The sequence below is a fragment of the Pleurodeles waltl genome, chromosome 2_1 (genome assembly GCF_031143425.1).
Source record: "Pleurodeles waltl isolate 20211129_DDA chromosome 2_1, aPleWal1.hap1.20221129, whole genome shotgun sequence".
Classification (NCBI taxonomy): domain Eukaryota; kingdom Metazoa; phylum Chordata; class Amphibia; order Caudata; family Salamandridae; genus Pleurodeles; species Pleurodeles waltl.
The window spans coordinates 102245814-102272376 of NC_090438.1; positions in this window are offsets into that span (position 1 = coordinate 102245814).

A 26563-nucleotide genomic window follows, 5' to 3' on the forward strand; every position below is an offset into this window, starting at 1 on the left:
GGGTTAATTGCCTCGATATGGATGCATGCGCAGAGACAGCAAGCCGACGTTTGAGTCGTAATGCCCTGGCCTCAAGTTCCGACACCTTGAAGTTGCGTGCACACTCACGCAAGCGCAGGAGATGTTTAGCCTGCCCCCGGCAGGTAGCCTTGCAGGCCGCCCAGATTGTGCCTGATGACTGTACGGACACCAGATTGTGGTCAAAGTACTGGGTGAGGTGATACGTAACGGCTTGGGTATATTCCCTGTCCTGCAGATACCAGGCATTCAGGCACCACACCGGGCGCCGAGTGGGGTCTGTAAAGCCCAGATGGATTAGTAATGGTGCGTGGTCCGAAACCCCATGTGGCAGTATATCTTCTCCCATGACACTGGAGACATCAAGTGCTGGCATAAAAAGGAGGTAAATTCTGGCGTGGATGTGTTGTGCCACCGAGGTGTGAGTGTACTGCCGGGACCTGGGGTGCCATATGCCCCACACATCAGCCCAGCGGCTCAATCCAGATGCCCGGTGGGAACGACTCACGGACAGGGGACCGGAAATATCCAGCGCTGGGTTCATGACAGAGTTGAAGTCTCCACCCAGTAGGGTCAGACCCGGCGGGAGTCCTGACATCACGTCCCGGAGGACAAGCAAGAAGCGCTCAAACACTCCAGGAGGGGCGTAGGCGCTCAGGATATTAATCGGTTGTCCCCGGAGCGTGCCGGACACCACCACATTGCGCCCCTGTGGATCCAACTGGGTATTGGCTATCACCAAGGGCAAGGAGCGGTGCAGCAGGACCGCCACCCCCCTGGAGCCCCTGGAAAACCCTGCATGGTAGACCCTGTCACATCCCCCCGCGTGAGCATGGGGCAATGAGTACCAAGTAAGTGGGTCTCCTGGAGGAGGACCACAGAGGGGGCGTATCTACGGAGGGCACCAAAAACCGCAGACCGTTTAATTTTATCTAGGAGCCCGTTAACATTCCATGAAAGTACCTGCATCGGGGGGACTGCGCGTGGGGTGCACCATTAAGGACATATGTTGCATGCCTGCCTTTGGGCCCGGGTGTGACCACCTAAAAGAAGAGAAGTTAGAGTGACAGCAACACAACCACAGTAAAACATAAAATTTCTGTAACATTAGCAACTCCCCTCCCCCCAACCACCCCCCCCATCCCATACTTCTACACCCGAAGCATCTGTTGCCCAAAAACCCAACCAAAACCTTGAACCCAGAAAATCTGTCAGTGGTGTGGAGTGGTGGACCCGTCCATTCAGCCGGAACTCTGCAATCCTGCCACCCCCCCCACCCGCGACCAGTGCCAAACAGAAAGAATGTATCCTCAGGTGACCACATCAGAGGAAGTCTGAGCGTACTGCCCTTCAGGAGAATGAGGGAGTCTGGCTGAGGCGGTCCTCCTCCACTGTCCGTGTAGGTCTTTTTTCGTCCGGGGCATCCACGGGAGTTTCCCTGATCAGATGACAGAGCCCCTGCCCCGAGTCCTCGGCCGATGGACTGTTCAGACCACTCCGCTTCCTGCGGCGGGACCTGGTGCATCTGCGTCCCCCTCGGGCACCCGGGGGAGCAACTGAACCAGGACCCGGGGAGCCCCCCCCCCCCAGTCCTGCCGGGACCCCTCCAAGCCAACCGGCCCTCCTCAGTCAGCCAGTCCCACGCCGCCTCAGGTGAGTCGAAGAAGAAGGACTTCCCATCCAGAAGGACTTGAAGGCGAGCGGGGAAAAGGAGCATATAGGTCAGCTGCATTGCCCTGAGCTTTTGTTTAACTCCTTCGTAGGAGCGGTGCCGGGTCTGCACTTCTCGGGTGTAGTCTGGCAATACTAAGATCCAGTGGTTATCCCAACAGAGGTCTGGGCACACTCTAGCTTCTCCAAGGATGATGTCACGATCTTTGAAGTTCAGGAATCGGGCGATCATTGGCCTCCTAGGTCCCCCAAGCGGGGGTTTGGGCGCAAGTGCCCTGTGTCCCCTGTTCAATCGCAAACCAGGGAGAGAGATGCTGCTCCGGTACCCAGGATGGAATCCAGCTCTCCAAAAACTCAATCGATTGGCCCGCCTCCGCCCCTTCAGCTGGGCAACTTTAGTTTTAAGCTCTGCGAGCTCGTCCTCTGCCTAAGAAACCTGACCCTCGACCTCATAATGCAGCCCACCCTCGTCCGCAGATCTTGCCGCAAGAGGCCCACGTCCTCGCGTACCTCACCAATCTTATTCTCAACCGGCAGTTGCGAGGACTGAATGGCCTGGAGGATCGTGCTCACTCCCTCCGCACCGGCCCACCCAACGCCTGATCGTTCACACCTAGGGGAGTCGCCTATGTGGTGAACTGGTCGATGGCCTCTCTTGGTGTATTGCTCACAATACCCAGGGTCTCTTCATCCGCTGCCGCTTAGCACTGCGCCGCAGAGTCAGGAAACCTGGGGGGAGACCTCACTGCCTCAGGCTCCCCCCCACCCACTCTCCGCTCACCCTACTCACCGGTAGAGGGTCGACCCTCGAGGGGGTGGAGGGGTACCGGGTTTCACAGATCCTTCCTGAGGCTCCTTTCAGGCAGACAAATACATCTTCATGCGGCCCGATGTAGCCGCCACTGCTCCGGACTCAATGCACCCAGGCGCTCACCGTGTCAGGGCATCCACCTGTCCATCCCGGACGGGGCCGTTTCTTTGCTCCTGGGACTCCACTCTCCCAATCGGGGAAAGGGGGCCAACCAGTCCCTCTGGGCCTGCACACCGCGCCGCCACAGGCGCTACCTGCGGGGGGCCCAACAACACCTCTGGCTCCCCGGATCGCGGCCCGATTGGCCGCCACCGCACCTTCGCTCTCCGAGTCTCAGACCCTTCGCCACTCTGCTCACAAGGGCAGGCCACGCGCCCGGAACCAGCCGCGGCTGCTGCTCATCTCCCGGCCGATCTCAAGTGCAGGCCAGCGCCAGCCCGTCCGGGCCGCTCCACCGGCCCTCCTACCACGTGGGCTCTTCTCCGCCCAACGCACCTCCGGTCTTCTGTGGTCTCTGCCCCGGGGGCCGCCACCACACCGCGGCATGCCAAGCACCCATCACTCCTCGTCTCAGCACACGGGGCAGGCCACACCTCCGAGAATAGAATCTCACCTCGGCCGTGGCTCAACGCCCATAAGGCCACCCCGGCTTCAACCGACGGCCGAAGTCCGCCCCTCCAGGCCGCACCTCTGACTCTACTGCCTTGCTGCTCCTCTACTCTTCCTCCACGGCGCTCACCGGGCTCATGCCTCGCCCCCCCAGATCTCTCACTGCCCTCACGGCCAGGCGGGGCAAATTTGGCGAGGGGTGGTTGGAGCTTCTACCGGCGGATGACAGAGGGGTGCAGAGAACTCTTAGAGTGCGACCGCCATTTTGACGCCCGAAGCCACGCCCCTGCTTGGTACATTGTTATCTCTACTTACGTTAACACAAAGCAATATTTCTCCTTGGGAAAGCATCTAATTACGCATTTACAGAAAAGCGAAGGTTACACATCTGTCATGGACACATTTGCTAATAACCACAATGCCTTTTGATCTCACTTTCTGAAGCCTATCAGTATGTCCTTCCTCAGCTAACTCCACGCTTGGAAACATCTCTTCCTATCCTCCCTTGCACAGCTGCTGGCCTTCAAGCATCAAAGCTTATCGTGTTCCCTTTACAAAACCACCATGGTGTACACTTCCCTTGTGAACGTGGATCAGAATGTGCGCCCTCCCTGTGTGTGTGTTATCAAGTTATGGCTCAAGGTTTCGTGTTGTGGCCTTCTACTTCCAGCTGCATTATGAATACATGTTTCTGCTTGTCCCAGGCCTTGCACCCCTGCATCCTCTCTATCCTAGGCTCTCTATTTGGACATCATGAACATTCTAGGCCTTTATTCTTCTCTGATCATATACGATTCTGCACCTTTTCCTCCTAATTCATGCATTAGAAAGTGGGCCTTCTCCTTTTTCCATATTTTCAGTAACATTCCCCCCTTTAGTTGCATTTTCAACTACTTCCTCACCTTCCCTGATACATACATTCACTAGTGTGTATATGTTGTCCTCGTCCTCCTGCACTTTCCTGACCGCCCTGAAAGTGAACATCCCACTCAACCTCTGGCTAACCCTCTTGCAGAATCCTACCACTACCTGTAAGGTATAGTACATCAATAGGATCACCACAAGGATCGTGAATAACCCTTTAAACAGTCCTGACAACCAGGATGGCATCTATACAAACCACCCTGAAAAACATTCGTCGGGGGCACCCCCCTCGCCTGCCATCTTCTTACGCAGGCTATGTAAAGTCTGTATGGCCTCCGTTATTGTTCTGTTGTCTGCATGTTAGCTGGTACGTATGTACAGCAGGCAGTTCTGATTTTGGCACAAACCCCACCCTCCATGGCCATCATCAAGAGTAGCACATATCTGTGTTGCATAAGCATTACCCTCACAGCCCGCATTTCTTCCTTGACTGCATTGAAACCATCTTCAGTCGCGTTAATGGTCTTCATCAGTTCCCATCGGGTTATTTGCAGCCAGCGGGCAGTTGCCTTTGCTTGGACAAATGGGAAGATGCTTCCGAAGAATAACTGGGCATCATTGAACAACCTGTGCTCTTGTGGAACGTATTTCCAGGTTGTAGTGCCTAAATAATCTGCAGATCTCTTCTTCCGATGGTGTAGCAAGGTGGTCAAATGGCTCATGGGATAGTCATGTAACTTTGAAATGTCCACCCCTGGAATCACCAATGAGGGGGTGTGCACAGTAACCAAATAACAAAGACCTCTCCATCCGGAAGGAAGTCGCATATACAGCCATTCTCAGCACTGCCAATAGTAGTCCATCAGACTGGAGGTGCCCCATTGCATGTCAGCATTGTACCTTTTAGTGATGCAATTGATGTTCCTCCCCACCGGGACCGTTCCATTCCCCGGAAACATAAAAAGAAAACAATTGGTGTTCTACCTGCTCGAAGAGTGGATGGCGTTTCTACCCAGGTTAATCTAGATATATTTTCGTCCCATATAGCCTGACATTTGTGTTGCGTGCTATTGTCACTCTGATTACCCATCCATAAAGAGAGAGCTTTACATCCAAATGTTGCACCATGGTGCCACTGACCATGGACGTATACTGATCCATTTACTCAAAAATATGGCTTCTCCTGTCAACCATAGGGCATAGGTGTGGTGAGTAGTTCTTACAGAAAAGTGTAGGTCGTGATATTCCCAGGAATCCCTGCTCTAATATTCTAGTTTCCCATTTGTTACTGTTATACCTCTTGACCCCCTGTCTCAGCCATTGTTTCTAACTTCACTATTAACTCCTTGCGGTCTGTCAGGACATTCATTATATCGGCTAACTCCTCCTCATATTGTGTGGTGTTTACTAGGAACGCTCCCTGCCTTATCTGTAAGGGTTGCATCCGTGCTCGCATTCTACAAAGATACAGGTGTAATAAACATTGAGTTCGGGGATGCCTTTTGACGATTGCTGCCTGTCTGTGTCACTAGCATGAGGAATCAGGGAACAAACAAAACATGACTTATTAGTAGTCTGCATGCCTATCTCTGTCATATGCTGGTACCACATGTTGTCTAGCAAACTAACATGGATATTATGGGATACATTTTCATACTTATATACTTCTCTCTGCAAGCGCTTAGTATACTGATATATTGCCATGCATGGGCTAAATTACCATTGAAATGCAATTGCTAGCATAACAAGACATGAACAGAAGAACAAAATTGAAATACATAACTGTCCTCTAGCAGTATCGAATAGGAACTCCGCTGGCCTCTTTAAAGGGGACGTTGTCCTTCGTCTTTTTCTTTGCCCCTCTCTAAAAGTTCCTGTGAAGATGGCGATGCGTGACATAAAGCAGCGGCCAATCGAACGTCTGACAGATGTATCCATGGCTTCAAACCCTCCACTTTCACTGCTGTGGGGGTGCTTTGGATAACTACGTAGGGGCCCTCAAACTTGCTGTCTCTTCATCGTCATACGAAATTGTGGACGTACACTTGCTGGCCCACGGAAATTGGACTGGACTGGTCTGCTGGGCTGCGGTGGTGCACTTCTCCTGTCGTAACACCTGTTTAGAGAAGAACTTGGAAGACTTCATTAACTGAGATAAATAACTACTCATCTCCTGTCCTAAAACCTCAGCTGTTTTTTGAGCATCTGTCTTCTGTCGAGCTATCGTTAAGGGAGTCGGCATAGGATGACCTGTCATTATCTGGTGAGGGGTCAAGTGATGATCACTTCCTGGTTGGTTTCTGATGGCATATAAAGCTAGTGGAAGGCAATATAGCCAGTGTTTCTGCAGTGTGGCACATAGTTTACAAATTTTGTTTTTTAAAAGGCTGTTTAGGCGTTCCACTATACCATTACTTTGGGGATGATAAACAAATTACAATTTATGTTTTATTCCTAGAGAGGTGCAGATGTGCTAAAACATTGCATTAACAAAGTGTGTGTTGTTATCTGAGGGGATCGCTTCTGCGATTCCCTGCCTAGGTATCATCTCTCTTATCAGAAAATTGTCTGCTGCTTTAGCATCATTATGTACACATGGTCCTGCTTCCATCCACCTTGAAAAAGGGCAGACCACCACAATAAGGCACATCTCACAGTCATGTCGACAAAATCTAAATGTGAATTTTTAAATGGGCCTGTTGGACATGGTATTGTTGAGGTAATTACTTTTAGTGTGGGTCTAGGGCTGTTTTGTTGGTATACTGCACATTCTGCAATGTACGTAGTAATAATTTCAGATAATTGTGGAATGAACCAATCTGTCTGTAGCGTAGCAAGAAGATATTCTTTGGCAGTGTGCGCAGGGAGGTGTAGTTGCTCTAGGGCTGATATATAACATGGCTTGTTGCATTACTGGTTTACCTGTGCTTTCTTGCCTATAGACAAAGGGGGTGATTTTAACCTTGGCGGACGGCAGAGGCCGTCCGCCAAGGTACCGCCGCCAAATGACCGCACCGCGGTCAAAAGCCCGCGGTGGCCATTCAAACATTTCCTCTGGGCCGGCGGGCACTCTCCAAAAGAGCGCCCGCCGGCCCAGAGGAAATGCCCCTGCAACGAGGACGCCGGCTCAGAATTGAGCCGGCGTAGTTGCAGGGGTGCGACGGGTGCAGTTGCACCCGTCGCGTATTTCAGTGTCTGCAAAGCAGACACTGAAATACTTTTTGGGGCCCTCTTACGGGGGCCCCTGCAGTGCCTATGCCATTGTCATGGGCACTGCAGGGGCCCCCAGGGGCCCCGCGGCACCCCCTACCGCCATCCTGTTCATGGCGGGTTTCCCGCCATGAACAGGATGGCGGTAGGGGGTGTCTGAATCTTCATGGCGGCGGAGCGCGCTCCGCCGCCATGGAGGATTCACTGGGGCAGCGGTAAACCGGCGGGAGACCGCCGGTTTACCCTTTCTGACCGTGGCTGAACCACCGCGGTCAGAATGCCCTCGGGAGCACCGCTAGCCTGTTGGCGGTGCTCCCGTGGTCGGTGACCCTGGCGGTCACCGGCCGCCAGGGTCAGAATGACCCCCAAAATCTGTTGGTGACTGTATACACCCTCACTGTTCCCACAGCTCCCTTTCATGAGGTAGTGCTTGTTCTTGCAATTCACGTAAATGTAATTGTGCTGTCTCTGTATATGGGGGTGGTAACTCAGTAGCATTCTGTTGTCTGCTTGTCATCATCCCTAATGTGTGCTCATCCTGTTCACTATAATTTGGAGATGTTTTAGCTGCTTCTTTTGCTGCCCAGTCTGCCAAAGCATTACCCCTGGAGACAAGGTCTTGCCTATTGGTGTGTGCTGCACATTTTATGACTGCTACCTTGGATGGTAGAGTTAAAGCCTTTATCAATTGCGCCAATAAATCTTTATGCATTACAGAGGATCCATCAGATTTAAGAAATCCCCTCCTTTCTCACCTGTGAATGCTAGAATGCACAGTGGTGGTGACATATGCTGAATCTGATTAAATGGTAACCTCTAGTCCTTCGGCTTGATGCAGCGCTTCAATGATGGCCACTAATTCTGCAGCTTGTGCTGAGAAATGGGATGGAAGTGATATTTGACTCACTATCTGTAAGGTGTCAGATGATCCCTGCTGTTTGGCTTTTACAACGGCTGCTCCCGAGTGCCTAATTCCAGTTTCCTGAGCTATGAAAGAGGACCCATCAACAAAGAGCAACGTGCCCCCAGGAATGGGGTCTTCTCCCACCTTACTCTCTTCTTCTGGGGTGTAATTGGCACAGTCATGTATTTGTTTATCATCAGAAACTGGGTGTGCAAAGAATGTTGCTGTATTAACTGTGTGACATCGAACCACTTGCAAGGATGGTATTGAAAGTATTACTTCATATACAGACACCCTTTGAGTTGTAAGGGTGCTGTTGCTTTTTTGCAAGATAGCGAATATCGCATGCTCTACATACAGTGTTAAAAGTGATCCCATCACTATGGTGGTGCTCTTCTGGATTGCAAAAGCTGCTGTAGCCAGTGCTTGCTCACATGGATAATGCCCTTTTATGACTGGATCTAGCAGACCACTGCAGTAGGCAACTGGTTTGTGTCCCATAGATGCCTTTTGAGTTAGTACTGCTGTCATCGTCATTCCATGACAATGACAGAAGAAGTAGAATGTTTTATTATAATCAGGTGTACCTAACACTGGAGCATTTGTGATTGCTCTCTTTAGCTCCAGGAAGGCTGTCTCCCTTTCGTCAGTCAAGTCGATTTTGTTTGCATTTGTGCGGAACTCCTTTAAGGCAGTTAGAAGTGGTGTGGTCAGAGTGGCATAATCGAATACCCACTGCCTCACATAATTGCAGAGTCCTAAAAACTTCTGCATTTGTTTTGTGGTTGTGGGCTTAGGCATGTTCTAATGCTCTCTACTCTGTCCGGTGACACCTCCTCCCATCTTTAGATATTATCTGCCCCAAATAGTGGACCTCTGGCTGCACGTATTGCAATTTATTTTTGTCCACTTTGTAACCTTTTTCTGCAAGCATGGAGACGAGACCAATGGTGTAGTCTCTAAATATGTCTTCAGTAGAGCTACAAACCATGATATCATCCATGTATTGTAACAGAGTACTCTTGCATTTTATGTTTGCTAAATCCTTTTTTACTGTTCTGTTGAAAATACTCGGTGACTCACAGAAGCCTTGGGGGAGCTATCTGTAGCAATATTGTGTTTCTCTAAATGTGCATCTGGTCAAATATTGGCTGTCAGAATTCAATGGAATGCTGAAAAACTCATTTTTCAAATTGACCATGGAAAATTAACTGACATCTTTAGGAATGTTTGTCAGTATGACTGAGGGGTAGGGTACTACTGGAAATTCTGGTATCACTACATCGTTTAGGGAGCGCAAATCCTGAATCATTCTCCAAGTCCCCCCCTTTGCCTTGCGTATCAGAAAAATTGGTGTATTGTACGGTGTTGAACTCTCATATATTACTCCCTGCTCAAGTAACACCTGAATTGTAGGTAGGATGCCTTCTTCAGCCTCTTTGGACAAGGGGTACTGGCGTATCCTGGGCAGCATTGCTTCAGGTTTCATAGTAATTTTCACAGGCTCTGCCCCTTTGATCAGTCACACATCATATGGTCCCTTAGTCCACAACACTTTAAGGACTTTTGCCAAATCTTTCTCTAATATTGTTCTGTCTTGTGTTAGTGTCTAGACACTGTCCTGTATTGTAACTGTACTCTAATTGCAATGTCTATCTCAAACACGACTGTCTCAATTCGTAGGCAATCATCAAATACTTTTTCGACTGATATATCTCTTAATTTAACCCCGGCATCTGTGAATACTATTGATGCCCACATCTCCTGTCTTCTGTCAGCTGCCATTAGCATGGCATATGTTGATCTTATTTCAAGGGAGGATATTCCCAATATAATTTCAGGTTCTACTATGTGATCCATGGGCTCGTAAGGTCTGAACAGCAGTTCCTTTGGTAATTGCACTGTTTTCCCTCGAACAGCTGGTGTGTGCGCTATCAAGGCATATATACCGTGCAAAAAAAGCCCCTGTATCGACAGGAACTGCTCTGACCTGCTGTCTTAGCTCCTCATGAGCTATAAGAGACAGTATTCTGCTCAGTGTGACATCTGGTGTGTAACATACCATTGACTCATCCTCCAGGAAGGAGATGGTCATGTTCAATTTGCTCATTAGGTCTCTCCCAAGAAGATTGACTGGTGACTCTGGGGAGTATAATAGTGGCCCTTCAATTTGTGTATCTCCCACAATCATGCTTACTGATTTGGTGAATGGAACCCTCCTCACAGCCCCAGAAAACCCTTGGGTTACCATTGAGTAACAAGAAAGTGGTAGGGTTCCTTCCTTTATACACAATTTGGTGGCCCCAGTGTTGATTAAAAACCTGTAGGGGCGACCTTCTATGGCTACTGTCACAGTGGGTTCCTCATCTGACCAGTGGGTTACCAATAGTATCGGACACACAGTGGCCATCTGCAGGATCTGTCATTGGGTATAATTTTGAGTTGGGGTTCCCCCGTAGTTATTGGGGTGATGCATAAAAGGGGTTGCCTCCTAGCACTGTTAGTCCTCCCACCTGAACCTGTTCTTGTCCTCCCATAGTCTTGCTGACACCTTGGGGCCCGCCCTGCGACATTGGCCCTTCTGGTGCAACCCACTGAGCTTGCGGGCCCTGAGTGGGCCCCTGCATTGCTTGCTGCTGGGGTGCCCATTGCACCTGTTGAGGCCTTATCTGCCCCTGCGGGGTATTCCAACCTTGTACTCTCTCATCATTTTTCCTGGCTCTGCATTCTCTTGCAAAATGGCCCATCTTACAGCAATAATAATATTGTTGTCCTTCCCTATAGCTTCCCTGTATTTTCCCTTGTGTCGACCCTTGCTCTCCTATAAAACTTCCCTGTCCCTTCCTCGTATCACTTACTGGTTGTCCTTCTGGTGCCTCTAATTGCACTGGCATTGCAACAGTTGTTGGTGTGCAGTCACGAGTGCCGCTTCTGTACTCGGCTTCTTAAGTTTTTGTTGCACCAGCTTAGCTGCGGCCCTTTCTGCCTGTTCTGTCCTTTCCTTGTCCTTTTCTTGTTTTCGCTTAAAAATATTGTATTATGTGGGGCTGTATTTTGGGCCATGGTTTAGCCTCTATTCCCACCACTCCATCTAAGCTTACTTGTATATCGGTGGGAAGGCCTCGCTTTAATACATTATAAAACAAAATTGCATTCCCTCTTGTTTTATCCCAGTTACATCCTACTTCCTGCACCCATCGTTTTTTCATTCTAGTAATGAATTCTGCAATATCCTCAGTCAGTTTTTTACTTTCTGCCATAAGGGCCCCAATGTCTGGTCTATCTGGATACGTCCGCCGAAGTGCATCCCAAATATGTTGGCTGACATTGTTAAAAGATGATCTGTCAAACTGTGTATTTATCAATGTCACTTGAGGGATCCCTGCCCTAACAAAAATTGTGTTTACTTCATCTCCCACCAATGAGCTGAGCAAGCTTTTGACATCGCCTAAGGCAAGGTTGACCCTGGCATTGTGTTTTTCAAAGCATCCTTTCCATTTTCCCGCACGTTCAGACAGAGGGGCAGTGCTCTCTTTAAATAAATTCTCTTTGTCCATTTGAGGCCTTGGCACATATCTTGGCACCTGTCCTCCCTTAAAAATAAGGGGCAACTAATTTATTGGTCAAGGGCTTCCTGACCTGAGGCTTAACCTTGGAACCGCATGTCTAGAACCGCATGCCACTTTAGATGGTTTGTCTATAGCATACTGCTCCCAGACTGCAAGGCATTTTTTAATGTAGGGGTAGTTCCAACCTTGGTCACCCCATCTCTGCCGTATGCAATCTTTGGCAGTCGCTAAATCAAAGGGTTGAAAAGACCATCGTCAGAGCCATGGCTTCCTTCCTTCCCTTTTGGTCCACCTCGCCAATTCATCTGAGAACGGTTGACAATAATAGCTACCCTCCTTTTGCTCTGTTATCTCTATAGGTGTAATTTCTGACCTTGTTTTTAGGATTGACCCTCTTTTTGTGGCACATCTTGCTGTCATTAATAACTCTTGTGTAGGGCGTGGGCGAAAATGATATAACCTTCTGTTAACCCCTTGTTCGTGCGCACTCCTATTAAACCCATTGTCCCAATCCTCATCATCTTCTGCCCCTGTTACGACCTGTGAGCCATCCGGGGGCTCCTCATGTTGTGGCATCTCTACATCTCTATCCCATTCCTCTTCCTATTCTATCCATTCCTCTGCTGCCTCTCTCCGAGTTTCGCAGACGTATCTCCAAGCCTAAGAATGGCATGCCCTGTAGTCCATTGTCCCTGGAGGGGGGCAATACTCCTACATCGCTCTGCCTGTCTCACCGTGTGCTGCAACTCACTTATTAGCCTGTCTCTCCCACTCTGTTCTGGGTCGGCTCAAGGAGCTGATGGGACAGGAGCGGGGGTCGCCTCAGCTCCCTGTGCCTCTAACCTCTCCTCCTTAGGCTCAACCCGGACTGGATCCTCGTACCCTGCAGCTGGCAGGATAGGGTAAAGACCATAAGGTGGGGGTTCCCCTAGAGACACTCCTGGGGTTCTGTTTGTGCCACTACCTCTTCATGCGCGGTTGACTTTACCTTTGTCTTTTCATGACAGAATACCCACCATAGAGATAGAATAGCTTCCCTTTTCTGTCATTTTTTTCTTCTTATACGTTGACCAAATGTAAGTCAATGTGTGTTCAGCTATGTCCTCATCAAATGTCCCTTCCTTTGGCTATGATTGGGCATGATCCTCAGTGCCTTTGTGCCACTGCTTACAATATTTTACTATTCTTTTCTTATCTGAAGGGATCGTTTTTATCATATGGTCCAGAGGGGTGTCAATGGTCCCCACAGGACGGGTGTTTCCTATGCGTACCTCTTCCAGTCTGACCGCTGTGCTGTGTATCTCTTTTCAGCTCTTGTCCCCCTTCTTAATGTGAATTTACCTTTACCACTGTTGCTGACCTATAGCAGTCATGTGCAGGGACAGTCTTACTCAGTGTTACCTGACTTTACATATATTGTTGTGAGACCGTATTGGTGAACGCCAGCCATACTTATCGCCAATCTATGTAACACCTCTTCTGTGGTGATGTCTGGGGCGGGTTAATTTAATTTGGGTCTGGGTGGATTAGTACCAGACGCAATGCATGTTATAATGTTGTCATATATGTAGATAACTACTTGTGGTGCTCGGTGCTCAGGGATGTGTTGAGCCATTCATTATTTAAGGTTGTGAAATTACGAATATCTGTGAGAAATGCATCAAGAAGAGCCTCTAATACAAGAGGTGACTGTGTTATTATTTCAAACCGCGGGGTGTTGCATGGGCATGTCTGTTGCCCGTGAGCCAATTTAAATACTACTTTTAACTCAATGGTATCTGTTTCCTGCCACAGAGAATCATCAACATCACTCATAGGGATTTGTTATCAATCTTCACTTACTTTGGGATTGGTTATTCTGCCCCCTGTGTTTTTATCTACACTAATTATTCCCCACTTACGGGACACTTGAGGGGTGTCTATTGGGATGTCAAAAATATGGCAGAGATCTTGCACCCTCCTCTCCTCACTTATATCTGACTGCGTGACAACTGGTGGGGACACCTGCCATTCCTCTATAACTTGACCCTTATGATTGTAAAACACTGTACTCTTTTTGGCTTCTTTCTCACTCATTACTCATAAAATGCATCCGCTGTTGCACTTTTCAGGTTTGCAACCAAGGGTCTGACCGTGCTCAGGGCAAAGTCAGCTGACACCAACCCTCGGGTTGTCCCCTTACCTAAACATCATACTCCCCACTGATACCTCAGCCTTGGTCGCCCTCCCTCAAAGACGCCTTCCAGATGTGTTAAATCTGGGAATTTGGTGACCCGGGCGTCTGACTCATTCAGAGCAAGGTCTGCCGGCGCCGGTAAAGTGACCGTCTCTTACCATGTCAGATTTTACACTTGTTACCTGGTCCACATCACTACTTCTACCCTGACCCTCCGGATCTAACCGGGATACCTGCTAGGCATTCCCAAATGAATGTCTCTCCCAGGGGCTGCCCCCTAGGTAATGCACTGCTGCCTGTCGTAGTAGCTAGTCTTAAGGTCTGACTGGGAAATCACAATTCATTTGTAGCATACCAACACAACATTGCATTTAAACCACCTAGCTAGTCTTCCGGTCTGACCGGGAAATCAAAGTTCATTTTTAGCATAACAACATAACATTGCATTTAAACCCCACATAAATCATGCATGCTTTTCCTCATATTATAGTTGCCAAAAAGAATCATGCAATTAAAAAATAATAAGGTACGAAGCCCACCCTCTCATCACCCTTTAGGACAGCAACATCTGGAGCCCTGACTGCCTGTTTGAATAGGCAGGTGTTTGCTCACCTGATTTGCGCGCAGTGTTCTATTCAAGCATCGGAGGCGGTGCCTCCTTCAGCCGCAGTCTGGGGAAGAGAAGACAGCTCCTGGCTGGCTACACCAGATGTTGGGTCAGGAAATGAAAGAATGACACAATTCTGTTTGCAAATAATATGAGCATTTATGAATAACGGCCAGGGGGGCAGCACAGCTCAGTGACTGATACCGCACTCAACTTTGTCATCATGAACAACTTCTTTTATAGGTTCAAGATACCTTGAATGCATCTTACCACTTATCATGCATTTTGATTTAAGCGCTTGCTTAGTACATTGTTATCTCTACTTACGTTAGCACAAAGCAATATTTCTCCTTGGGAAAGCACCTAATTACGCATTTACAGAAAAGCAAAGGTTTCACATCTGTCATGTACACATTTTCTAATAACCACAGTGTCTTTTGATCTCACGTTCTGAAGCCTATCAGTATGTCCTTCATCAGCTAACTTCACGCTTGGAAACATTTCTGTCTATCCTCCCTTGCACAGTTGCTGGCCTTCAAGCATCAAAGCTTATTGTGTTCCCTTTCCAAAACCACCATGGTGTACACTTCCCTTGTGAACGTGGATCAGAATGTGAGCCCTCCCTGTGCGTGTGTTATCAAGTTATGGCTCAAGGTTTCGTGTTGTGGCCTTCTACTTCCAGCTGCATTATGAATAAATGTTTCTGCTTGTCCCTGTCCTTGCACCCCTGCATCCTCTCTATCCTGTACTCTCTATTTGGACATCATGAACATTCTATGCCTGTATTCTTCTCTGATCATATATGATTCTGCACATTTTCCTCCTAATTCATGCATTAGCAAAAGTGGGCCATCTCCTTTTTCCATATTGTCAGTAACAAGAGTTCGGGTGCGATGCAGGTGCAGGCTCTGTTGAAGATGTGGTGAGGGCAGGGGCCCGAGGGGGCTCTGGAGTGGATGCTCTTCATGATCCTCAGGGTGTCGTTGGTGGTGGGCGTGGTCCATTCGTGCAGAGTTTGCTTGGGTCTGGGGAAGTCGGGTTCAGTGGTTGTGGGTGTGGAGGGTGGGTCTTTGGTGAGGAAGCTGCCGTAGATGTCCCTTATCTTGTGGTGGAAGAAGGTGGCAAACTGGTCACACAGATCTTGGGAGGGGGGATGTCTGCCGACTCCGAGCTGGGTTTAGCAAATTCCTTGACTACTGTGAACAGTTCTTTGCTGTTGTGTGTGTTGGCGAGGATGAGTTTCTGAATGGTAGTTCCCTTTGTTGATCTGGTAAGGTGGTGGTGTGCGGTGACGGCAGATTTGAAGGCTGAATGGTTCTCTGGGGTCTTGTTGTTCCTCCACCTTTTCTCAAGTCTTCTGCAGTTGCGTCTGGTTTCTTGGAGGGTGGGGGAGAACTAGCTGACTTTCTTGGTGAGTTGCTTGGTGGGTGGTTTCTTGAATGGGGCCAGAGCGTTGGTGCAGTTGGAAATCCATCGGTGGAGGTTACGCGCTGAGGTGTTGGCATCCATGGATGTTCAGAGAGGACAGGAGCCTGCCAGGCTCTACAGGAAGAGAGGCTGTCAAGTAAGGAGCAAGGACCAGCATGTCCTTTGGGGCTGAATCTACCCAAGTGCTGGCCGGCCTCTGCGGGGCTGCATCAGAAGACCTGTCGGGGTCTATACCTGCTATCCAGTTGGCTTGTTCTTTGGCTACAATTGACAATTTGCAAGGGGCACCTATACGACTCCACCTACCAATGGGCCACTTGGGACTGCACCATCTCAATACTGCTGACCTTCGGGTGATTGACTGCACATGTCATTCAGAGGCCTCTCCATCTAGGCTGCTGTGACCACAAAGTGAAGGGTGGTATAGGTCCCCGGTGGATGGGTGCTCCACCAAATGCAGCCATGCCCCTGGCATTGATGAGACTCCACCGAATTCTGCTGGTGCACCACTATTCTCGAGAATGTGCAGGTGCACTGCTGTATTACCCGGTATCACTGAAGTGACCCTAGAAGGCAGCGGTGCTGGAACAATTTTCAAGACGGGGTTGCTGCTGTAATGTTATATCACTGAAATCATAGGGATTGTGAAAGATCCAAGCGCCATTTAAAAAAAAAAAACAAGTGTTGCAAATTAGCTATGCTCATTCAGCAGAGAGTGGTAACGGTGTGGTATGTAGATGGTGGTGCATATTGGAACACTGGAGTGGTAGCAAGCTGTCATTTACACGCAGCACATTTTCCATTGAAATGACTACTAAATTTGCATAGCCATGCAGTTTTACTCGTAAAAATATATAGCACAAAAATCAATATGTGTGGAAATCGGCTTTCAGTGAATATTTATCATTTGCGCATCACAGAGTAAATTGTCTTGATTTCTTTTGATCCTATTGAAATATTTGTTTCCCTCACTTCAGAATTACAAACAAGTGCTTCATTTTTGCTTTCGTAATTGCTGATATAATTTGAAATATGTGTATAGACCCTTTCCCGATATTTATTTGTTGCTGTGAGTTAGAAAAAAACTGATGTGCTACAGTCTTTGCTTTCGGTTCCTGTAGTTCAGCGGGATTGTCACCAAGATCACTTTTACAAAATCCTCTCACTTTACAGTCACATCCGTGTAATGGACCCACATAAATCACCCTCAGTGCAAGAGAATGGAAGGTAAATGTGAGACAAATATCCAAAGCTCCCAATGTGATCAATAACTGCAGAATAGGGATGGTGGCATTAGGGGGATCCCAGTAAAGATGCTTCTCTGGGACACATTTCACTTTGCACATGCCCATAAAACGCTTTTTACACAGGAACTGGGGCTCTATGTATCTCAGGGAGAACCAATAGTAAAACCAAGTGCTATGCCTATGTGCCAAATGTGCCTAAGTGCAAGTCAAGAAAGCAAATACAACAGCAACAACATGGGTCACACATTTAGATGAAGTAGCTGTAAGGTATACACATGAAAGTGGACACATGGTCAGTCGAATGTATAGGAAGGTAGCACAATTGAACACCCTCCATGTGCGGACAAACAAAACTCTAGCTAGCACACATGATACCAATGTCCAGTCGGCATCAGGGGGGCAAATGTAACCCAATAGACGTTGACATTGGCAAAGCCAAGATGAAATACTTATCATATCAAACAACACAGAATGCAATGACAACCCAATTGGATTACCACCCACTTATCCATCCATTGAACATCTCTTCTTGTTCTGGTTGACACCAGCACTGCTCCCAAGGTCAGATGTTGCCAACTATAGCAAATGGCTCAGCAATGAGGGTAAATCAAACACAACTGTAGGCACACACCACAAATTACTCAGGAACAACAAAAATGTAGAAACGTAATGGCAGGACAAATGCGTACCCAAAAAACAGCTTGGGTTTTATTAACTTAACTTACATTTTTATTAAAGTCCAATGGGCAGTCCACATACATTAGTCCATGCACACGGCTGTGCACCACAACTTGACTTCCTGATCACTGCCATAGGACGCTCCACAGGAAGGGCTTCAAGTGGACATGCCAGGCACCTCAGTGATCATCCTGGGGTGGGGTCTGATTTAGGATAAGTGGGTTTGGTTTTGGGAAGGGTGGGCTTAACTTTGGGTGGGATGGACTTCTTCTTGGGGGCATGAGGGGTATGGCTGGTTTTCAGGAGTGAGAGTGGCAGGAGTGACGGGAGGACTTGGACATGGAAGGAATGGGTCAGGATGTGGGTGCGGTCCTTATGGTTTTGGGGGGTGGTCACAGGGCTAAGGGCAAGGCCAAGCAGGAAACGTTTTTGGGAAAACACTTAGGGTCTGCAGAAGGGATTAGGGGTTGGGAGGTGGAGGAAGTGATTGTGTTGGCTGTGGGTGGTTGTTGGTGCTGGTGTGTGCTTGGTTTTGGAAGGTGTCTGTTGCATGTGTGAGTGTGAGTTTTTGCGTCTCTTGAGGGACTGTGAGGTGGAGGTGATGGCTAAGGTGGGAGAGGTGGCTGTGTCTGTGGGTGTTGGGGTGGTGTCTGGGGGTATGGTGTGTGTGGTGTGTGGGTCAGTGGGAGTTGGGGGGGTGTCTGGGGGTATGGCATGTGTAGTGGCTGGGTCTGAGGGAATTGGGGTGGTGTCTGGGGGTATGATGTTTGGGTCTGTAGGGGTGGTGTTGGGGTATGGTATGTGTGGTGGTTTGTGTGAGTGACTGTTGTGTCTTGTGGTGCTTGTGTTTATGTGTGCTGCTTGTGTGTGTTGAGGTGAGTGTGTATGGATGTATGTGTGTGATTGGGACAGGTATAGGAAGAGGGAAATTCAATAGGGAAGAAGTAGCTGGTGGGGCGTAGGATGGTGGGGGGTGGAAGGCTGCTGTGAATGAGGAGGCCAGAGTCTGAAGAGATCTCAGTAGGCCAGACAGGGCACTATGAATGCCTTCCAGGTACGCAACCACCTCCTGAAGTTGGCTGCCCTGCACCTGGATAGCATTCAGAATGGCAGTCTGACCCACAGAGATAGTCCTAAGGAGGTCAATAGCCTCTTCACTCAGGGCAGCAGGGGTAACGTGGGCAGGGGGTGAGGTGCCTGGTGTGAGGGAGACGCCCACTCTCTTGGGTAAGCCAGCACGGCCAACTGGGTGGGGAAAAACATGGAGGATGGAGATGGAACTGGGGGTGGCGGACAAGGATAGAACAGGTCCTGATGGGTCCACCACCACTAGGGAGTGTCCACTGGAGGGAGAATCCAAGGAGGATGATGTTGATTCTGTGTCCTCACCCTCCGGGCCACTGGGTCCCTCTGTGACTAATGTCCCATGACTGGAGATACTGTGGCCAGCTGCTTCCCTACTGTTTTCACCCTGTCTCATCCGCTTGCCTGTGCTGACGCTGAAATCACAAAGACAAATAGGGTCACTACATGTGCCTGATCACACTTGAACAACAGCTTTCATTAACAAACTTTACAATAATGTACTTTAGCCCCTAGCCACAAGCGTCAGCAAAGTGTTCCAACATTTGCTACACCATATGCACGCATTCTACATGAACTGTGAACAGTTACCCACAGGAAAATCAGAATCACTGACAACTCCAGTTGCATGGGTGAGATTGTGCAATCACAATACCCATGGAGCAAGTAGGAAACTTTATCACCTTGAATTGTTTGGCTTATCTAGCATCCATCCGTAACCTCTTGTCACAAAATATTATGACAATGGCAAGTTCAGTCTCACAGCTAATCTTCATGTACTCAATAGCACATCATGGTGAAATGATGGCCAAATAATCCAGACACTGTGCAGCACGAAGTACAGTAGCCGGAAGAAGGTGACATGGAAACACTCATGTCACACTGTAAAAAATCCCCAATGGTAACTTCACAAAATGTCCATTCTCATGGAAGTTGTATTAATGTTGCTCTGATAGATAACACATCTTGCACAGAAAGGTACACTGTAGACAATTTGAGCAAAATGTCTGGGAGATTTGTCTACAAATATGCACACCACAATGAATCAGCTAGCCCCAGGGAAATCACCTGTCTTGATTTGTACTGCTGTGAATACCCTACTCAGATTGCATAAGCAAAAGCCAATAGTCCATTGAATGTTGTAGAGGCTCAGGGAATCTTCAGTACCTCTAGTAGTCCCTTAACATGTTGCTCAATGGAAAGGCACATCAAAGTCCCTTTTTGTCATGCAAAACACAGACTCCCTTGGATGAATAAGTGTACACAACCACATATGATTCCCACATTCCTGCAAGTCACTCCCTGATGCATGTCAACTGTTAGGTAATTAACCTTCACCACTAAACATGTGCTGAGCACTTTGAATGTTTCCACATCGATGGCATGGAAATGCTCATTGTGAGTAAAAACTGTAGTCCTACCTGTCATGTCATTTATTACTTCTGCAATTGTAAATGCCAATTTACCTGGAGTGACGGCTGAGGGTATGTGTGAGCCACCAATCAATCATGACACACTCCTGTCTGTGGCATCACATGAACTGTAGCCCCATCACATATGTCCAACTCAAGAGACATTTAGGGCATGCACACATTTGTGAGGGAATCAGACATCATCCGATGAAGACAAGTAGACCATGCATGAAACAGCAGTGAAAAAGATGTGGCAAAAATGAAAGGTACACATGCTAACATGTAGGCACAAGAAATGATGGCAACAGTTATGTTACCAGAATAATTTCACTGGACATTCGCTACTCACTAAGGGAAAGTATTGCTCTGCGACTGCACCCAGAGGGCAATGTATGCTATGTCACATGTATGATGGCCACCTTCACATGAGAGACAGTATTGAGGCCAGTGGTGTAACACAACTTGAGGGGGACCCCTGCAAAGTGCAGGGAGGGCCCCCCAACTCACTCAGGAGCTCTCAGGCCAGGATACTGTGCTGAGGGGGCCCCCTCGCACCACAGGTGCTGCGGGGGCCTTTTGTTACACCACTGAGTGAGGCATCAGAACTCATGACACACTGAAGACAAGTGGACTGTTGGGTACAAATGACACCCACAACAACAAACAACATGATCTGATTGATCACAGCACTCAGCCATGTGTTGGCCTTGGTGAGAATATTGGTTGTGGACTGTACTCTTTTGTGTCCTAGGTCACTGGGTCAATGGCTAGGCACATCAGAATGCACCAACATCCACACCTACACAAACAATAACTCATCTTGTGCCACACATGGCCCATCTCTAATCTTCAGGGGGAGATGGCAGACTCTAACACATCACCTTGGCAATGTAACAGGCAGGAAATTCCCAGGACTCACCCCGTTGTAGCTGCTGTGCTCCCCTAAAATGCCCATCAAGCTTGGGGTAGGCCACTGCCAGAAAGGCAGTCAGGTTCCGGCATGCACTCTGCCCACATTGGGAGGACAGCCCCAGCTGGACCTCCGCAATCTTCCAGGCCCAGCGTCTCAGGTCCTCCCACCTCTTGCGACAATGGGCACTCTGCTGGCTATGGACCCTCAGGGCCTGCACCTTCTGGGCGATGGCTTTCCAAATCCCTTTCTTCTGGTGGTCATTGACCTGTCTGGATCCAATAGACAAATGAAGAGGTTACAATTCCATTTCTTTGGCTACCTAGTAGTTGCACACACATTTCAGTAACACCTAGCACAAACATTTTGTTTTTGTCAACACACCACAACTGTACAGCCCACATGCTGGTAAGTATAGGGACATAAATACACACTTTCGGAGTCATCTGCAGACTAACCCACTACTATGCTCATGGCCTACTCTAACTATGCAAACCCACTGACATCAGGCAGCCCAGGTTCAAGCAACATGTGCTGTGAGCCATAATGACACACAACACCCCATTGTGACCTTCTGAAGGGTAAACGTATTTAGCCTGACTGGACAGACACATTTACATCCAGCCACATTGACTCAATGCATACAGTCCCTACAAGCAACTACCATTGTACAGCCTACACCATAAGACTTAAGCAACTATGAAAGGGCTGCCATGGGTGGCATGAGATGTCTCTTCCCTGTTCATGTGTGGACATATGGCCCACCCAATGTAATCTCATATCACTTCAGAGTGAGTTTGTGTGGTATGTACTTGTAGCACAGAACACACCTTTTACCATATGTGGCAATCCTACAGGGATGGCATCCAACATACTAAGGTATGTTTGGTCTGATTGGTTGCATGTAACCAAGCTAATGAGTCACATGTCATGCCCTCCCCTGAATTAACCAACTGTCTGCATTGTTGTTTTGTCACTTGTGCAATACACCTGTACTGTACAAATGTGACTCATTAAAGGTGACAACAGAGCTGCGGGAGCAAGGGACCTGTCATAAGTCAATGACACACATTGCCAATGAGGGTCAATGGAAACATGTCCTAGGTTAGGATGTTACTCTGTCACTTTTTTGGGAACATCCAGAAGTAAGACAACTCCTAAAGAAATCCACTACAGACCCCACCGACCTCAAGTACTACCGCCCCGTCTCACTCCTCCCTTTCCCTGCAAAGGTCCTTGAGAAAGCCATCAACCATCAGCTCACAGACTACCTGGAGCGAACCTGCTAAACACCTCCCAATCCGGCATGAGATCCAACTACAGCACCGAAATGGCCCTCATAGCTGCAACGGATGACATCAGAACCATCCTCAACTGCCGAGAATCTGCTGCCCTTATCTTCCCCCACCCTCTCCGCAGCCTTCGATACCGTGTCCTGCCACATCCTGGTTAATAGACTTCACCACATCGGCATCAGCGGAAATGCACTCAATCTCCACCCTACACCTCCGAACCCAAGGACACCGCCTGTGGCATTCACCAGGGCTCCTCACTCAGCCCCACCCTCTTCAACATCTCTGTGACTCCGCTGGCCCACATCATCTGCAGCCACGGACTCAACGTCATCTCATACGCAGACAACACTCAACTCATCCTCTCCCTCACGAAAGACACTTCCACCACCAGAACGCTATGACCAAAGTCGCTGGATGGATGAAGACCACATACCTGAAACTGAACAAGGACAGTTTGGAAGTGCTCTTCTTTGGAAGAAGCCCTCCCCTTGGGATGACTCCTGGTGGTCCTCCGCTTCCGGACCTGCTCCAACCCCCACCACCCATACCAGGAACAGCAAGCTCTCCATTAAGCACCAGGTTAACGCAATAACCTCCACAAGGTTCCACATCCTCCAAATGCTCTGAAAGATCTTCAGGTGATCCTGCCCAGGTGATCCCGCCCAGCACCAGGAGAACAGTAACATAGGCCCTCATTATCAACCAACAGGACTACGGAAACACACGCTACATCGGAATCACCACCCAGCTCTTGAAACTACTCCAGACCATCCAAAACGCAATAGCCAGGCACATCATTGATCTCCCAAGACAGTCAAGCATCACCCCACACCTCAGAGACCTGCACCGGCCCCCAATCAAGAAGAGATGCCACCTCAAACTACTCACCCACGCTCACAAGGCCCTCCACAATACTGGACCGGTCTACATTAACTACTGCGTGACCTTCCAGCAGCCCACCAGACAACTCTGCTCCTCCCACCTCGCCCTCACACATGTCCCACGCATCCACTGGATCCGCGAAGGAGGCTGCTCCTTCTCCTACCTCGGTGCCAAACCCTGGAACGGCCAGCCGCTCCACCTCCGGACCTCCATCACCCTCGCCGACTTCAGGAGAGCTCTCAAGACCTGGCTGTTTGACTAAACGGCTCATCCTCAGCGCCTGGATACCCCCTGGGGCGATTGGCCACGTTCTGCAAATCCTGCTGGTTGATTAATTGATTGACGACCCATTTTAGCCACATCCAAGGATCTGCAGGTCTACATAGAGTGGGCCTAGTGCCAATGTTACATACCCACAGTAACTCTACACCAGCCTGCTCTATGTCCCATACTGGGATAAACATTTGACAGGCCTTGGTCTCTGCAAGCTGAGTATACAGAGCCTAGACGCTCACATTTCCACCACTTCCAGGCATGACAGTAGCATGACAGGATGTGCCCACCCTCAATGTAGGTTCCGGGTTGTGTGGCACTCTGAAGGGAACAGTGAGTTTACATGGTTCTCATACAACAGTTTAGCAAGGCTTGAGTTCTGTGGGACACATTGCTAACAAGATCCTCACATGACTCAAAGAGTATACACACACAGCTCATGCTGTAATGCACAAACATGTTGTTTAACATTTACAAGCATCATCACCAAAGATATGTCATTGAATGGTGTTAGAAATGGGGTTTTTGGTTGGCAGTCAGGTTACCCTCTGTCCAAGCAAGAACCCTCACTCTAGTCAGGGTAAGTCACACACAATCCAAATTATCCTGTGCCCACCCTCTGGTAGCTTGGCACGAGCAGTCAGGCTTAACTTAGAAGGCAATGTGTAAAGCATTTGTGCAATAAATCATACAATAACATAATATAGCACCACAAAAATACAACACACAGTGTTTAGAAAAATATATAATATTTATCTGGGTATTTGCAGGTCAAAACGATCAAAGATGCAATATGAATTTGTAAAGATATCACTAAAAAGTGATATGAAGTGTCTTAAGTCTTTAAAAAGTAAACAAAGTCTCTTTCAAGCACAAGGTACCTGGTTTGGACACACGGACTTGTCTCATTATTTTTCACGCGGGAGACGTGTGTTGTTCTACGGGAGGAAAAATGGTGTGTGCGTCGGTTTCGCCCCTTCACACACGGACTTGCATCATTATTTTTCACTCGGGGAAGACGTGCGTCATTTACCGGCACGCGGACCGTCTCCTTCTATGGATCGCAGGATTACCAGATGTCCCAGGGTCTGTGCGTGGATTCCTCGGTTTGTTATCCAGCTGCGCGTCGTTCCGGGAGGCTCTGCTTGGAATTTTCTTTCTCACGGCAAGCGTCGCGTCGATTTCCTCTCTGGAAGTCGGGCGGCATTGTCCATGCGAGGCCGTGCGTCGAAGTTCCGGTCGCACCGCAGGCGTCGCGTCAAGTGGCGTCTTTCTGGATCGGCGTGCAGCGATTTTCTCACCGCGGCGCAAGCTGTGCGTCAAATTTTTCGGCGCACGAGGAGTCCAAATGAAAAAGAGAAGTCCTTTTGGTCCTGAGACTTCAGGGAACAGGAGGCAAGCTCTATCCAAGCCCTTGGAGAGCACTTTTACAGCCAGATAAGAGTTCAGCAAGGCAGCAGGCCAACAGCAAGGTAGCAGTCCTTTGTAGAAAGCAGACAGGTGAGTCCTTTGAGCAGCCAGGCAGGTCTTCTTGGCAAGATGTAGGTTCTGGTTTCTTCTCCAGCAAGTGTCTGAGGTGGTAGGGCAGAGGCCCTGTTTTATACTAAATTGTGCCTTTGAAGTGGGGGTGACTTCAAAGAGTGGTTAAGAAGTGCACCAGGTCCCCTTTCAGATCAATCCTGTCTGCCAGGGTCCCAGTAGGGGGTGTGGCAGTCCTTTGTGTGAGGGCAGGCCTTCCACCCTCCTAGCCCAGGAAGACCCATTCAAAATGCAGATGTATGCAAGTGAGGCTGAGTACCCTGTGTTTGGGGTGTGTCTGAGTGAATGCACAAGGAGCTGTCAACTAAACCTAGCCAGACGTGGATTGTAAGGCACAGAAAGATTTAAGTGCAAAGAAATGCTCACTTTCTAAAAGTGGCATTTCTAGAATGGTAATATTAAATCCGACTTCACCAGTCAGCAGGATTTTGTATTACCACTCTGGCCATACTAAATATGACCTTCCTGCTCCTTTCAGATCAGCAGCTGCCACTTCAACAATGTATGAGGGCAGCCCCAATGTTAGCCTATGAAGGGAGCAGGCCTCACAGTGGTGTAAAAACGAATTTAGGAGTTTTACACTACCAGGATATATAAACTACACAGGTACATGTCCTGTCTTCTACTCACACAGCACCCTGCTCTAGGGGTTACCTAGGGCACACATTAGGGGTGACTTATATGTAGAAAAAGGGGAGTTTTAGGCTTGGCAAGTACTTTTAAATGCCAAGTCGAAGTGGCAGTGATACTGCACACACAGGCCTTGCAATGGCAGGCCTGAGACAAGGTGAAGGGGCTACTTAAGTGGGTGGCACAACCAGTGCTGCAGGCCCACTAGTAGCATTTAATCTACAGGCCCTAGGCACATATAGTGCACTCTACTAGGGTCTTACAAGTAAATCAAATAGCCAATCATGGATAAACCAATCAACAGTACAATTTACACAGAGAGCATATGCACTTTAGCACTGGTTAGCAATGGTAAAGTGCCCAGAGTTCAAAAGCCAACAACAACAGGTCAGAAAAAATAGGAGGAAGGAGGCAAAAAGTTTGGGGATGACCCTGTCAAAAAGCCAGGTCCAACAAATGGCTATAAAGTCTCCTTGCCTAGATATATGAATACAACAAAAGGAGGATCTAGGGCTCATCACACATCACACAACACAATGATAATGTGGAATACATAGAGTACTTGGCTCCACTACCGGCACCATGTACATCCTATGTATGAAACATAAAATGTAACAAGAGGCACCCAAAAAAGTCTCACTGGCACTCAAAGGCACATTGTCACCTATTAGGAGGGAAAGTATGGTGCCAGACAGAGTCAAATACGCCTATGAGGTTCTTACCTGCTCCTCTGGTGAACCATAGAGC